The sequence below is a fragment of the Cheilinus undulatus genome, linkage group 11, assembly GCF_018320785.1.
Source record: "Cheilinus undulatus linkage group 11, ASM1832078v1, whole genome shotgun sequence".
NCBI lineage: Eukaryota > Metazoa > Chordata > Actinopteri > Labriformes > Labridae > Cheilinus > Cheilinus undulatus.
This window is the reverse complement of record NC_054875.1, coordinates 43,398,267-43,411,816: the sequence shown is the minus strand read 5'-3', so window position 1 is coordinate 43,411,816 and position 13,550 is coordinate 43,398,267. Positions and strand designations below refer to the sequence as shown.

The 13,550-nt window shown below is 39.4% G+C and overlaps 1 protein-coding gene across 8 annotated transcripts in view; it reads left to right on the top strand.

The window, feature by feature from the left end:
• Window positions 1-13,550, top strand: part of LOC121517482 (teashirt homolog 2) — a 235,374-nt gene that overhangs the window by 81,175 nt on the left and 140,649 nt on the right. For all 8 annotated transcript variants that reach the window (XR_005992555.1, XM_041799295.1, XM_041799292.1 and 5 more), the window contains one exon: window positions 2,860-2,992. The gene's annotated coding sequence lies outside the window, so the exon portion shown is untranslated. The remainder of the gene's footprint in view (window positions 1-2,859; window positions 2,993-13,550) is intronic.

Sequence of the window (13,550 nt, the reverse complement as noted above, 5' to 3'; positions counted from 1 at the left end):
ATTGCAGTTGTTGAAAACAAAGAGTCATAGGTGTGGCCTTCCATGTGAAGCACAATCAACATTCATGTCTAAACATTTCTGAGTGATTTGTGGGATTAAATAAAGAATGCCTCTCCTCTCTTCAGAGATTAATAACAGACAGATTGGGAGGAAATTAAAAGACAGGAGTGGATTCATTCTCCTCAGAGAGTAGCTGAAGTTCAAAAAGGGAGGGCGGAAGGAATGCTGTGTTTGTTTTTCTTCTCCGGACCACCATTATGTGTTTTCAATATGATGTGAGTTGGAGATAGAAATTAGAGAAGTCCCTGGGGCTCATCCAAGTTTAACAAAGCGCCAAGGACAGACAACCTTAAGCCCACACAGCGCTACAACGCTCCTCTCATGGAGAATGTAATAAATAAATGAGCAGATGAGTTTGGTTCTGACAAGTGAGGGACATGGCGCTCCCCGTGCATTTTTGATAGTGATCTAATTCATCTGGCAGGCGTGGATGTTGATTAAATCAGAATGTCAGCCACTTGACAAGACAAGACGCAAGCCGGCGCGGAACCTGTTTGAACAGCGTGAGGTGTGCAAGATGGCCAGGGAGATTTGCAACGCTGCGTGGCCGCTGAACCCGGCGCACTACCCTGTTATCATCGCTGCCTACAACATGTCCAGAGAGACAGACAGACAGACAGACAGATGGAGGGAGACAGACGGAGAGGAATCCACCGAGGCCCACCTCTTCTGTTCTCTCTCAGGGTGACATCAGCCCTCTGACACTCAGGGTAAACACAAGGGTGTGTGATGGCACGACCATGTTCCCCTTCACTCACACGCCGCTGATGCCTCCATCAAATCGCCTTGACAATCCCAGAGCTGGAGGCGAGGCATACGTACGTGCTGAAATCACAGGCCCCTGTAATTATGGGGAGCAAAGCTTCTCTGAGCAGACTCACTATATGAAAGAGCATCAATGGGAAATCAGAGCAAAGAATGCTAAGGGTTGGTCCGTCTGTATGGTGCACAATAGGACTATGATAAAGGGGGAGGTTCAAACACAAAAATCTTGGAGGCAGGCTGCTATTTAACTGATGAGTGCCTCTTCAGAATCACTATATCTTTAGAAAAGTATTGCTTTCCCGCCAAATCCAACACAATACCTCAACCATCTGCCAAAATATGACAACAGACTGATGTAAACACACTTTGGGAGATGATACACGTCTTTGAGATTCCTCACACAAGACTTACAAGTGATGGTTCTCCCAAATTTGCTGACGAGGCTCTTTCATACTGCAGAATTCAGTGTAGAAGACCCAATTTTAATAGCTTTACTCCTAAAATGAAATCTGCATCCTAGACACAAGTCTGGCCAGTATACTAGAAAATGAGCTCCAGTTTATTTTGCTTTGCAGTTGGTTGCTTTACTGTGCAACATTCTACATACAAGACAATGCAGACCAGCCTGGTGATGCCACTTTTTAACAGCTTTTCTCCTTTATTGGTTCCCATCATACATACAAAGAAAACAGTTGCATGTTGTAGGGATGGAGATCAAAACCTGGGTCTGTAAGCATTTATTATGCAGTTTTCAATATTTGTAAACCAGCTACATTTAAGCTTATCAGTTAAATCTTATCAAGGCTATTCAACCTTGTGCTGTATCTGAGGTAGAGTTTCATCTAAGATGCACAAGCATGCATAAGCTCTAAGTAAACCAGCGCTGTGAATCAAAGTAAACCAAACCGTTTTTGGGATAAAGAAATCCCTGTCAACTCCAGCTGATGCTACAAGTAGCATAGATACTGTTTGCCTCCGCTGCTGCAGAACAGTCAAGGCCTGCGCCCACAGCTGCCTAGTTTTTCACTGGCAGTGCTTATTTTCAATGTAAAGCCACTGTAGTCTTTCATTTTCAGCACGCAGCACCCCTAATTGAAAAAAATGCCCCCATTTTCAATGCCACCTCTCCCTTACTGGCCAATCAAATCAAGAAGAGGTGGGCCTTACAGGAAGAGAAACTGATCTGACCTTTCTTTTCAACGATAAAGAGTCAAAGTGCACGGCTTTGCCTATGTCAGGACAAGATTCCATTACATTGTTTTAAGTTTTCTTGGCGTTGCCTGTTATTTTTATGGTCAATGTGAAGTCTGCAGTCTGATGATGTCTATGCTGTCTTAGCTGTGTAGTATCACATGATGCTTACACTCTGATTGATGTGATGTCTTAGTTTACATGGTATCTCATGATATCAGGGTTTTTGATGTTGAATTATTATCACAATCATTGTTTTTGGTTAGATTTGGTTAGGGGCCCTTGTTCTCTCCATCCACTCAAACCAGCGGTGGTCAGATCACCCAAACCTGTGGGCAAGTCTTTTTATTAAAACAATGATGTAACCTTGAATTCCATGTTGGCATCAGCAGGATAAAGGCTAATTAGCTAACAACCCAAGAAAGCATATGGCTATATTATGTTAAGGTCAGCTCAGTACAGTTGTAGCAAATGTAAATAAAATATCATTGTTATATGTTTGCAAGAAACTTAAGAAATATGGCTGTTTTTGGTTGTTTGTAAATCTTATATTACAACTCAAATAACAACCTATGATTTCCTGACATGGAAATGTGCACTGATTTTACCAGCTATTATAAACATTTCATTTTCCATTTCCTTTATTCCTTTTCTTTGATTAGGATGGTGCTCATAAATCAACATTTCCGCTCTTCACATTGATATAAATGTGCTGGAATTAGCACAAAAGCTGAATTTCATCTGTTGTTGTAAGGCAGATAATTACAAATAAATGAAAATAAATAAGATTTAACTTTTTGCAAGACATGTAAAATGCGTTGTTGTCTGTCTTTCCACCACTAGGGGATGGTCTCCAGGTTGACTGACTGGTGGCTAGTCCAGGAAGTACCCCTGCTGGGATAAGGTGTGAATGGATGGATGGATGGAGTGCTGGTTTGAATCATAAGACTCCTTAGTTAAGGAAAACGCATCCAAGGTGAGCAGTTTGACTTAAAACATATAGTTACAAGCTTTGGGTCTGTACTTCACAACTATTGGTGAAATTTTGCACGGTAATGGTGAGGCCCCACTTTACCCGTCTATCCAACGGAGCTCCGTGCTCTGCCCACCACTTTGTGTTTTGTCTTTTCAATAAAAAGTGAACTTCATGAGGGATAGGTACTAAACAGTAAACTAAAGTTACATTTTTGCCACATGCAAAGCCTTTTGGGAACTTGATTCAGCAAAAAACTTGAAGGTGTTGGCACTTTATAACATACTTACTCCTCCCTAATGTGAAACTCATTCACGCAAATGAAACTTTGGTTTGCTGTTTTGTACCTACAGCTTATGGAGTTCAGTTCTTATTGAAAAAATACTCCTCAGTTAAAAAAATAGGAAATGGAGGCCTGGAACATTGCAGGCTTGCAGACTCTACATGGTTAATAGAGGTGGTACCATAAAACTCCTCACAGCTGCACAGAAACGTCACATTTGCTGAATGCAGTGGGAATCGCCATGCTGTTTGAATCATCTCCTCTCTGAGGGACCCCCCAAGACCGACTACATCTTCCTCATTAAGATGACTTAAATTCTAGGTTTCACTGTAAACAACCTTATCTACTCATTTTTGTTACCTTTCCCAAACAAATTCTTGACATAATTTTCTGTAACACTCAAATTGACTTCCCCTGTCTGTCTCCCTGTTCACCCGTCCTGCATGCACACGCTCCAAGGAGGTCAAAGTTACATGTAGAAAGTCACGCTGCTAATCTCCTTTGTCACTCATAAAATTTACACAACATCTCCCTCATGGAGGCCTGTCAGTTTGCTGCTGCCTGCGTCTGTCAGAGAACACAGATAATTACTCTGAGGGATCGGAAAAGGCCTCGATTATTTATGGGGCTGGATGTTTGAAAAAGAAAAAAAAATAGTATATGAGACTTTGACTGATTTCTTGTTAGTAATAATACAACATTATTATCCTTTAAAAAATCTTCACTCCACTTGTCTTTTGTAGAGGAAATACGAAGTCAAAAGCGATAAACCCAGGAGTCTTTTTTTATTGGAGGAGTCTGAAAGTTTTATTTATTACTCATAAAATGAAGATTTCATTTTAGTTAAAACTCAGAAGTGTCTGATTAAATTTCAACAACCTGAAAAGAAAAAACGATCATAAAAAATTGACGTGGCGTGTTCATTAATTCAGTGGTAACAAAAATATTAATCTTTCCTTCTTCTTTAAAACATTCTTTGTTTTGTTGTTTGGCGTTTTAACAAATTAGATTCTGAAACTTTTATTCCAATAAAACCAACAGATTAGATTTGATTGGACCAAATTGACTACAAATCAGGGAAGGGCATGTTAAGCGAAGTCAGTGACATTTCTTCAAATAAAATAACTGAATAATTCCACCCCTCTCAGACATTATCTGGCTTCGTGAGCCTTATTCATCTTCATCCCAACGCTTAATGATGAAAACCGACTGTAATGTAACACACATCTTTCAGCGAAGAACTTTATTACGGACTGAAAAGATGAAAAAAGCCAAGACAATCCATGCTGTACAATATCCTAGTATCCAAACTCTGCTACATTAATATAAACCACTGATGGACTTGGATGTGTGTCTTATTTGTTAGCTTGTTGCTAACATATAATGGAAATTACCATTGAGAGGCTAGCAGGTTAAGTATAGAATCATACTTAGGAAACTATTAATACTTTGCAAACATATGAAGTAAAATAGAATGTAAACTGATCATTTACATAAGAATGTTTAGTAAAATAGATTGTCCTTTAGTTCAGATTGAATGCAGGCAATAACATAGATGTGTCACTGGAAGGCAAGGCCATCCATAGTGGGAAGTAAAGGGGAGAGCTTTCTGGGGCCCAGACAAATGGGGGACCCTTTGGGGTCAGGAAATCATGGTACAATGTTTATCTGTGATAACCATATTTTATATTGAACCCAAACAATAACCACTTCTGTCAAACATCAGTGAATTTATTTATTTATTTATGCTGTAGTACAGGAGTGTCAAACTCAATCACAGCAGGGGCTGGATTCTGGAATTCAGGTCTAACCTGAGGGCCTAACAGGGTCACCTTTTTAACCATAAACTGTCAACCTCATTTCACCGGTAATAAAATATGAAAATTAAAACTTTGCACCGATTATAAATGATTTTGACATTTAAAAAGTTATAAAGACAAGTTTAAAGGCTCACAATCTGAGAAAATAAATTTATTAGTTTAAAAAGCTCAAAACATGAAATTTAAATTGAAAATTTAGTTCTTTTTTAATGGCAAATATATTAGAAAGAAGTCAAAATCATGAGTTTAAAAGGTCAAAATATGAAATAAAATTTGTGATCATGAAATTAAAAGTCAAAAAATGATTCAAAATTTTAAATTGTTAGTCTAAAAGGTCAAACTATGGGATTATGAAGTCAAAGTTTGGAGTTGAAAATATTACATAAAATACAAAATAACTTAAAAATTGGTATTATAAATCTTAAAGCTCAAAATATTATATGAGAAGTCAAAATTATGAGTTAAAATGCTGAAAGTGTGAAATTAAAAGTCAAAATCTTTAGTTAATTGTGAGATGCTAAATTGAAAATGTGAAATTAAATCACAAATTAATTTCTTTTCCCACATTCCTGACTTCTCATCTAAATATTTTTACTCCTTACTTTTTTGTTTTTTGTGACCTAACAAGGATATCTTAAATCATCAAGGATAAGTGCACATTTTTATACTTCAGGAAATCTGCATATTGATGGGCCAGTTATAACAGAAATATGAGATCATCTTACGGTCTGGATTTAACTGTTCCATGGGCCGGATTTGGCCCCTGGGCCTGAGTTTGACACCTGTGCTATAGTACAATACAGGATTTTAAAAATGTAATACACCCATTTTCTTATAACAGAATTACATTTTATTTGTAATGTTAGCAATGTACATGGGCACACTAAACTAAACCATTTGGAAAGTACTGATTTCATAGCTAACTCGTTATGTGCACACGTGTTAGGTTACCACAGAATAGAGGGTGGTAGAAGAGGTGAAAAGTGGCTAAAAATGTACAAAATGGGTTAATAGTAGCAACAATTGACTTAAAAAGGCAAAAATGGTGAAAAGCAGTTAAAAAGTGGAAAAAACGGGACACAAGTTGCAAAAATGTTGCACAAAAATGGCTGGAAATAAGTGGTGAAAAGTGGTTAAAGTGTTGCAAAAATTGGTTGAAAGTGGCAAAAAGAGGTTTAAAAAGACAAAATTCAAGCAATTGGCCATACGTGGCAAAAATAGGCGGTTAATGTTGAAAACGGTCAAAAATGGTTTAAAATTGGTGAAAATGGTTAATGGGGGCATCCGAAGGAGTGAAAAGTGTTTAAAGAAGGAAAAATGGTCTAAAAGTGGCAATAATGGGTTAAATAGGAAATCAGGAAAGGGGAAAATATTTTAGGGTCCGTGGAAAAATGACAGAAAGAGATCAATATTTACTTTGTTTTAGCAGATATGTGTGCCCACATTAACGCTGTAAAGTTACATTTTCTGGATAGACTAGCGGTCTAAGGTGCTACCCATGTATGCGGCCGGCTCGGGTAAGAATCCAGCCCGTGGCCCTTTATTGCATGTCTCTCCCCACTCTCCCCCATTTCTAACTCAATCTACTGTCCTCCTCTACATTTCCTGTTTGTCTTTTTGAAAGTAAAAGCCCACTTTGACATTATTGGTTCAGATTGCTTTCCCATTGTTTACCATTTGAATTTCAAAACTCTTCTCCCATCCCTGTACTAACACTGTAAAATACTCTCTTCATTAACTTTTCTACCTGTGTATGACCCACAGTTTCTTACATCGGACCATGACGTTGTATTTTGAACATACATCAGGCTCAAGCTCATTATACTAGTTGATCTCAAAGATTATCAGCCCCTGCTTTGTGGTGTTTTTGCTCACCTTGTTGTTGTGACCTCACCTGCTGTTTGTGTGTAATTCTCTCCCATGATAACAGCACCGTAAATTATACTAAGCCTTGTGAGAGCCGAAAGAGAAAAACAAGCAGCTCTTCAAGAAGACATGACGATCACTTTACAGCGATGATGACTGCTTTTGATTCAGCTCCTCCTCAGATCATGAATCGCATCTTTTTTAATTTCCTCAGAAGACGGAGCTGTAATGTACTGTAAGGTTTTAATCTCAGAGTAGTTTTTGGTATTTAAAGCCCTGTGCTTCAAATGTGAACTGTCTCTCTGTGAAACTGAATCTTCACGCCTTAACAAGCATCAATTAGAGTTACACAGAATAACCCTCAGGTCACTGTTGATTTAGAGATAGTCTCGTGATTAAAAATATTTGTTGATGACCTTTTTTTCCTCCGACAAAAACAACAGAACAACTAGATAAAATGATAACCTGTAAAAGCAAGTATTATGACAAAAGCATTACATTTACACTACTAAACAAAAATGAAACAATAATGTGGAACATGGATGGAAGGATAAATGAACTGTTTTGCAGTAAGCCAATAGAACTATAAATACTTTTGATTATTACTGAGAAGAGACAAGGAAGGGTCACATGGAATTTCCGTACAACATGAGATGCATGACATGCATTTGATTTGCGTTTTGCATGCATTATCAAAATGTTTGCATTAGCAAAAAAGTGCTTGCAAATATCAAGAGCACAAATGCAAACAGCTGCTGCAATTAGTTGAATTAGTAATTTGTGTTGTAGCTGTTTGCAAATGTGTTGTAGCTATTTGCATTGATCTTTTCTGTTAATGTAAAATGTTTTGTATATGCATTTGCCACCATGCATGGGATGAAGTGCTGCTGATAGCAGGAATGCACTCGCTAAAGCTCAGCCTGGCCTACTGAGCATCTGTCCCTACCATTATACTGATGTATCTAAGATGGCAGCAGGTTCCCATATTGCCTGATATCTCTTAATCACTGGAGACTCACAGACTCTGCCTATACAGTGGTCAGTCCTCTGCTGATGGTGATATCAGATGGGCTTTTATCATAGATAAGTCAATGAAACAAGAAAACTCACTTTCAGTTTCCAAGTGTTGGCATGATATCCATCTTCTTCTGCTTATCCGGGGATGGGTCATGTTGGCAGCAGACTGAGCAAGTCAACCCAGACATCCCTCTCCCCAGTGACACTTTCCAACTCCTTCTTGGGGGTCCTGAGATGTTCCCCGACCAGACCCAGTGAAAGACGATGGATGGATGGATGGAGGGATGGATAGATTTTTGTCTTGCTTATCCAGGTCTGGGTCGCAGAAGCAGCAGACTAACCAAGTCAACCTAAACATCTCTCTCCTCCTGGACATTTTCCAGCAAGATATTCCCAGACCAGGCAGGTACTGGGTCTTTTCCAAGGTCTGCCTGTTGGTTGTGCCAGGAAGACTTCACTTGGAGGTCTTCTGGGCACAACCAAACCGCATCAACTGGCTCCTTCCAGTGCAAAGGAATTTGCATTTGCATCTTGACTGTTATTGAAAATTATTTTATTCAGGTTTGACCTAGATCTTGGTTCTCTCCAAGATCTTTTCCTAGTTGGGCGTGCCTGGAAGACCTCCAAGGGAGACTACCGTAACTGCCTCCTTCTGATGTGAAGGTAGCATTCAGTGGGATTGAGAAATGAAATGAGTCTATCAATTCAAGAAAAAAAATCTTAAGAGCTTGGTTTTAAATTGAAAGTTTAAAGGCAACCTTAAGTAGTACCTTGTCAAGTATTTAGGTGACTGAAGGACAATCTTAGGAGTCCACTTGACATCTTTTGGTAAATACATTTTATATAGGACATGTTTTAGTCAGCTACAATTAGCATTAAAGTTAATAACCTAGTTGCATTTAATTATTGTGCTAACAAGGCTTAAACAAGCCTTAATTGATACCTTCCTGCTTGCTAACTTGCTTCTCTTCAGCTCTATTATTTGGTCATACTCACTCCAAAATGCTGAGCTGTCAAATTCAAGTCTCCAAAATTGCCATCTAAACCCAAATGAAAAACAGCCATGTGCCTAGCCATCCACTCAGTAAGAAACTATCTATTATGACCAAAATAAAACTAAAAAAACTGAGTAAAATGGTATGAAACTGAGGCAAAAAATAAGACTAAATCAGGTGCTAAAATGAGCACTACTTAATTCATTTACACCCAAATTTCAGCTAATCTGCTTCATTAGGACTGTGCAGTTTACAGTGATTAAATTTCCCACCAACATTCATCAGATTATAATTACATTTGATTTGGGCGCTGAAGTATCAGTCATCCAGACAAGCCAACAAAGAGCACAAGGAAAAAACCTTTTATGTTAAACAACCAGATTGTTGAAGTGTAGCTCCAGCAGGAAATTTCATGCAGGATCCTGTCACTCAGACTAAGCAGCAGCTTGAGAAAATAAAGTTTTCTGAGGCTTTAAGCCTGGTTAATTAAATCTCTAGGAGTGGTAAAACAGTGTGAGTGACCTGTATCCAAACGGCTGATCGTACCTTTAAATACGCATGCCTGTTTAATTCTAATACTCTACTTAAATGCCAGCTTAATAAGAGATGGCAATTCTGCGTGCAAATCAATTTGATATCTGCAGGGACTGAAAAGTGCACATCACATATTACGAGTCAGGATCAAGCTGGGGGCAGGTGCCTCTCTTTGCAGAATTACAAGGAGAGCTCGCAGACGGATATGAATTTACAATTAGTCTCGTCCTGGCGACTTCTTAAGGTTTGTGACAGTGTCTGGGGTTCCACTAAAGGCCATGTGTGTGGAGCCATGAATTTCTTGCGACAGGCTATGATACCAGAGAGGCTATATTTAGGGGGGATAACTAGTACTGCACGGTATAATCTGACATTTGTACCACAAGGGAGTCATACTGCATTGCTCACAAATGACAGTGTCACTGTTGGTTTGTGTCCCCGGTGGAATAGGTTAAAGAGAACAAAACATGTTTTTGCAGTGGAGTGCCGCTCTGCAAGACAGATCTAATAAAACTGTATTTGATTGTGGGGGTATGATCTGACTGTGGCTGTCACTGGTGAGTGAGCCCCCCAAGCGCGGAGACAGCAGCAGTCTGCTTGAAAAGGAACAAAGAGTCCCTGGGAGCGGTCTCAGTAGACTCTGAAACAGGAGTCTGCATGACTGGTCTGCTTTTGATGGCTGACTTCAGCAGGACATTTCAGCTTCCCCTCCATGCGTCCAGCCCTCTAAACAGGGACAGGGAGAACGAGTAGAGGCTTCCATTGACCTGGACCTGCATGTTTAGAATTTAAAGAAGTACGATATTCAAGAATAAACATCCTGTTTATGAAAGCTGGGTGGTATGGACCTAAAATCACATCTTGATGTTTTTTAGCTGGTACAAATCTGCAAAAAAAACCCATCGTCACTATACCAGAAGGAGGAACTTCAGTACCATTCTGGTAAAAAGAACCCCTGTAAACCTTCAGATCTTGGCAAGCCAAGCGTATAGTGTTAGTTCAGGCAGGCTAAGGAGTTGAGCACTGCCATATGATCAAGATCAACTGATCTAACGCAAGCCCTCATCAGCTGATGCCCAGCTGATTTGCTCTTAGCATGCTATAAGGTAATTGCACTCATGCTGCCATATTAAAACTACTCTTGCCTGGCTATGCTTTGCTGCTCCCTCTGCAAGCTGCTTTTTGCAACCTTCCTCCACCCCAGCTCCTCCTTTATGATATATCTGACTTAATCGATGCTTCCTCTTCTCGCGGCTTATTGCTGCTTCTCTCCCTGGTCAACTTTCTTTGCATGCACAGAAAAGGCAGGATTGTGTGCGGTTCCTGCTTGATGCTTTCCGCATAGGCAGGGGGATCCCAGAACGGTCACATTGCCAAATATGAATAACAGCAGCAAGTGAAAATTAATAACTGCTAATAAAAAGATAAATTTATAACTGCAAATCATGTATATTTCTTGACAAAGTGGTACATTAGTACATTAGTCTAAATCCCGGCCAAGATATCTAATTGAAACTTAATATAAGCCATATTCATCTGACAGATCCAGATAAAAATGCTATTCTGAGATACTAAAAGCCAAAAATTAGACTTTAATTGCTTTTGAATGAGTAAAACTGACTGCCAATGTTGCAAACAACATTTAGATGTAAAGTTTCTTGGAATGGCATGTGAAGTCCTTAATGAGATGCAATGTCTTAGGTCAAGAAACTCATCATGTGTATATTCTTCTTGCTGCATTTATTGAACTCATGACGAGCATTTCAGGCCTTCTTTTTTTCCTTATTTTACTGGAAAACAGATATTCATCTGGACCTTTAAGTTGAAAATGGCTTGTGCTAAGTGCAGTGAAACCTTTCTGACTAAAATTAAACACTTTTGTGTTTTTGCAGTGTTGATAGCAAGGCAACAGAGTATACGAGACAGCCACACTACTTCCTATTGCCACAACCTACTTGTGTGAGATAGTTGCTTTCTCAAAAGAAAGGTTTTTCTGGGTGTTTCAGCCTTTCATGCACTTTTCAGTTCTCTGAAACATACTTTCGGTAAAATATGCTCCTTTATGAAGATTTTGGGACATTCTGTTTACAACATTTATGTGTAGTTTCTGGCTTACTACACCACATTTGCACACGTTTCTCTCTTGTATGCAGCATTATCACTCTGATTGATGTGTCAATGGCAGATGCTAAACTTGCGCTGCTGTTTACATTTGTATATTATCATTATGATACCAGTATTGGCTGATATTAGCATAAAAAGTTGAATATCGGTATCAACAGATATACATAATTTATGCTGATATTTACTGCCAGAATATTGGCCATACATATTAGTTGACAAAATCCTATATTGTTCTTAAATATTGGCAAAATGTACAGCTGTATCATCAGGTATGGGTGGTTGCATATATACCACGCACTCAGGTGGCCACCATGAGCCCTGAACATTTCGAATGAATCCCTAAACAACTACAAGAGCTGTCTATTTCCTCGCTCCGCTCTCAGCTCTGCTTGACTCCACCTCTCTCTTTTTTTTACTATTAGGGATGCCTAGAGATGACACATTATTGGATTGTTGCTGGTATTAGGTGTACTGATATTTTCCAATTCCTTTTATCCAGTACCCGTAACATAGTTCAGAAAAATTCCATATAAGTTTGTACAAAAGGCCGATATACAGTCATATGCATAAGTTTTAGGCATGTAGAACCAAGGGTTCATCACAACCTGATGTGGAGGAGGGCAGCCAGAGTCAAGCTCAACACATGTCGACACACGTGTGTTGCTCTTCAGCTAAGGTCAAGCTCGATGGCATCTCGTTTGTCCAGGCTGGTGTTACCACAATAAGACCACTGGCGGCTTTCAGGCCCTTTGGACATCCATAGCAAGACAAGGGGCTCGTGGCAACCCCACTACCCCATCTGGTTATCAGCTTAGGCCGTGTTTACTCACCACATCCACCCCTTGCTCCTTCTAAAGACGTGGACTTTCTTTTTTCTCAACAGATTTTTTCTCTATGCCCCCGGTAATATGCAAGGACATCCAGAGCATGACTGGGGTTATGCCAATCCTCTTTCCTACCAGATGACACCCTCAGGCAGCTTCCTCACCACATCTACGCCTTACTGAAGCCTACATTTTTGGCCCAAGCATGCCTAAAACTTAGGTAGAGTACTGGACACCTGCTTGTATGTGGACTTGACTTAAATTGCACAAATCTTGCCAACATATTTGTGCAATTAAGGCAGTGTAAAGGAGCTTTCATACATTCTTTGATAATCAGTAACAATAAATCGCCCTATATTGGGTGCTTAGGACTTCTATCTTTGTTGCCATAATATCAAATAGACGTTGATTTTTTTACTAATGCTTCTTAAATAGAATAATAATTTTTCTTTTAGACAAATCATTTCCAATTGATTATCTTGTTGTCAAAAAGCAACAATACTGTATGATTCTTGGTGCAAACATCAGGCCTGACATCTTTTTTCTTATATCAAATCAGCATAAACTATATTAATATAGACAATATTGCCTCACCCATTATCATGTTTGAAAATACGTCAATTAATCTGAAAAACTGGATAGATTTCCCATCCCTAGTCAAAGCTACTGTTGTCCTGGACCTGCACATTTAAGTTTAAAGCAGTGAGATTTTCAGGAATAAATCTCCGGCATATCATGTGAGAATTTGTCAATCCACACTTGGATTTATGTTCCCTCACGCAGCATCAAGCCTAAATTAGAACGTCAACCAGCATATTTGAGTCCCTGTCAAATCCTCTTAAACAAAACAAGCATGATGTAATTCTGTTCAACCAGGCAATTCATTAGTCCCAGTCAAACACTCGTCCTTCTGCAGTTGGCTGCTGTTGTCCTCCCCGCGGACGCCCGAGAAGCCACTTAGGTCCGCATTCACCAAGGTGATCAAACCTGCGTCAGCCTACACCTGCCTCCCCTCTCAGGAGGAACCGGGACAGGCTGCACAACAAAGCTCCGGCGGCACACTTGGGGAGTTCAGCTAACTGCGTCTTCAATCACCAC